This window comes from Argopecten irradians, chromosome 15 (assembly GCF_041381155.1).
Source record: "Argopecten irradians isolate NY chromosome 15, Ai_NY, whole genome shotgun sequence".
Taxonomy (NCBI): domain Eukaryota; kingdom Metazoa; phylum Mollusca; class Bivalvia; order Pectinida; family Pectinidae; genus Argopecten; species Argopecten irradians.
Window position 1 is genome coordinate 24,008,296 of NC_091148.1, and position 3,613 is coordinate 24,011,908.

Here is a 3,613-nt window from a genome sequence, read left to right on the forward strand (position 1 = left end):
TGGGATGAAGGAATACTAAGTTTGTTCAAAATGAATGACATTGATCAAGTTTCAAGAGGTTAAAACATTTGATATTACCGGATCATTCATACTGACTCTCTAATATATCTTGAGTATGCACCATGATTACCAGATAACAGGTGATCGATTCGGGCCCTTTGTGCCCGTGTTGTCTACCAATGAGTTTCTGTTCCTTTTTCATCATAAAATGTTTTACTGAGTCGACGACTGCAGAATTCATTAATTTATCGAAAGCTGCACGCGTAAGAACGAATAGCAACAAAACCTTGAGGGCACCACGAGTCTGCTCGCCCATGATAATACTTCTCTGTTGTTTTAAGAACGAGCTTACGTTTGCCTAAGTTCACTTACCGTGTTGAACCCATAAATGTCATAGAACATTGTTTTCATGAAAAAATTGAATCATTGCTAATACTAAAAAAAATAGCAGTATGAATCTTTAACACCATTTACTACGAAGGTATATGTATTACCTACAATTCCTCGCGTGGTTGAAAAAGTGCTCGTGCAGGCGAAAGGCAAGATCAGTGAGATAATTTTATTGGTTTAGGTCTAAAATAAGACAAACGCCCGTCATTTATCTACAGATCCTCAGTAGAAAATTATTTAGTCACCATTTACAAAATTAGTCTATGTAATAGTATATATTTCTATGTAATAGTCTATATATCTATGTAATAGTCTATATATCTATGTAATAGTCTATATATATTTATTGTTAAATAAATAATATTATGTTGACGAGTAATATAACGTGAATAAAAAATTCTAAATGTTCTTAATATCAACCCAGGGACCCGCATGATTGAAGTAGATCATGTTATCATGACGATAGCCAAGTTGACGTGGCTAGAGTTGATACGACCAACACAGAAGCTGAGCTCTCGCAACATTCACATTTAGAAAAATAAAAGCAGTTTCGGGTAAGGTATTTACCTTAAACATTGAAACAAAATGAGATTTTATAAACCAGGAAATAATTTATGTTTTAATGCATTATTTTTTTTTTTAATTTCAGATGATGCTAACTTACCGTGGATTGTTCGATTTACCTTAAACATTGAAACAAAATGAGATTTTATAAACCAGGAAATAATTTATGTTTTAATGCATTATTTTTTTTTTAATTTCAGATGATGCTAACTTACCGTGGATTGTTCGCCCCTGCCCTCAATGGTTTTCCTGGTTATAATCAATTTTATACTTCTTTACGAATACAGACAATATTTACATCTCCAAACATATTTGATTCAAGAAAATTTCTCTGTCGAAATGAAGACAAGTGTACACAAGGCATATGCAAAAACTCGTGCATCAGAACACAACTCAGGCACATGTTACTTCCCGAATCTTGAGCCATACGGACCGGAAGTAAAAAGATTCGTAAAAGTACGAAAGCACCATGACTGTGGTCGATGGAATCTGATTACATATCAGGGAAGGGAATGGAAAAATCATCGTTAATAAAACAGTCACTTCTCACTATCGTTATTTGCAAACTGTTCCTATCAACCTTATGTGAAGGAAGTTGAATCACGATAGTAGAAAGTTGTTCTTAAAAGAAAGATTCCGAACATTTAACAAATCTATTGATATCACTGATCAGTTTTGCATGGTCAGTTGTTTCAATGCAAAGAAAATGTTGCTTGGAGAGCAACACTTTGCATCTGTCATAAGAAATGAAACGTTGATGAAGTTTAGACAAGGATATCGGTCTGATATCGCTAACCCAGCATTAAGACGACCCATGGATGTCGTTATGGTTGGTCTCGAGTCGACATCCAGACTGAATTTTCTCCGTCAGATGAACTATACGAAGGCCTTCCTGGATAGTATCTCTACTGTAGACATGTTAGGGTACAATAAGGCAGGCCTTAACACGTTACCGAACACAGCCCCCATACTGACAGGCATAGTCGCCTGCAGGAGATGAAGTATTTCTCATGGCTGTTCGCTTCGATAAATCGATCCATTTGTCTGGAAATAGACTACATGAACGGCTGGACTATCTGACATTTTTTAACGAGGATGCGTCTTCGAACGAGGATATTTACCTACCTTAACAGCCGGTTTTTAAATGCATTTACGCTGTAGACTATTACACTGCAAGCCGTTCTTCTCTTCGAGGATTAGAATTCAGCCTAACATGAAATCAAACAAATGAAACTCTGTTCGGGACAATTTCACTCATAGTTACAAGCTGTGATTTGATCACGTTATATCCGAGTTCATCACCAGCATTATCATGACGCCCCCAAAAAGTTTGCATTTATCAAACATTTGTCAACCGACTACACGATCCGAAACTAAATGGGCTAGGCATTGAGGATCTACCTCTCGCGAGGACACTCACGAGCCTCCATAAACGTGGAGCCCTGGACAATACCGTGCTGATTGTCTTTGGGGATCATGGCAGTCGATACGGTGACATCAGGAAATACATATCAAGGTAGAATAGAAGAAAACATGCCAGTGCTGTTTATCTCCCTTCCGCTTTGGTTTCGTAAGGAACATAGTGAATTATATGAAAATCTGAAATCTAATAGAAAGACATTAACAAGTAACATCGATATATATGCTACACTTCAGGATATACTAGAAATAGGTAAAGGCCACATAGCGCCGAGTTACAATGGGAAATACGGAACCAGCCTTCTGAGGAATATTAGGACGAACAGGACGTGTGAGGATTTAAAGATACCCACACACTTCTGTGTCTGCCAGAACTTCTACAGTATTTATTCCACTGAATCAAAAATCGTCCGTGAAATATCACATTGGGTGGTGAAAGAAATTAACACGTTACTAGTGAATGTTACTGTTTGTGTAGATTTGACCTTGAATAACATCAGTCATGCGTGGAAGTCTATGAATACAACTAATGATACGTCACCGCTTTATGGGGACTACGTAATACAGTTTAGTGTTCTACCGAGCCATGCTGAATTTGAGGTCACCGTCATGCACTATGGAGAGAGATTCTCACTACTTGGTGACATATTACGTACAAATAAATACGGGAGAGAATCATACTGCGTCTCTAGTCATAAGGATGTGGCGGTATTGGAGAGATATTGCTATTGTCGAGAACAATTATCATCTTCGAACCTAGTAAACAATGGCATACAAAAATAACATGTATATTTGTGGTATACCCATCCTGAACTAACTGGGATGGATTTTTATATTACTTCAGACGTTGTCATTAATTATAAAAAAATACCATTATGGTGGTATCTCCGCATCTTAAACACCAAGACACACCCTCATCACGCTGTGTTTATAAATTTTCTAGTCATAAGGATGTGGCGGTGTTAAAGAGATATTGCTTTTGTCGATAACAATTCTCACCTAGAAAACTGGTACATAATGGCACAGATATTTTTCTAAATTTGAGCCCTTCCTATATTTTGGGATATCTATACGGAAATATCTACAAATAAAAAATTATCTAATAATCTATTATTGGAAATTAAAAATGGATTTTACTTACGTGAGATATCAGGTTTTTTATTCTATATGAGGATGGTCAAGAGACCGACAATTTACAAATAGATATATTCATATTGATTTATATGTGTATTTTCTCCCT

The 3,613-nt window shown here is 36.4% G+C and overlaps 1 pseudogene; it reads left to right on the top strand.

Moving 5' to 3' along the window:
* Positions 1–1,293: 1,293 nt before the first annotated feature.
* On the top strand, positions 1,294–3,410 carry LOC138308695 (uncharacterized; annotated as a pseudogene).
* The last annotated feature ends 203 nt before the right edge of the window (positions 3,411–3,613 follow it).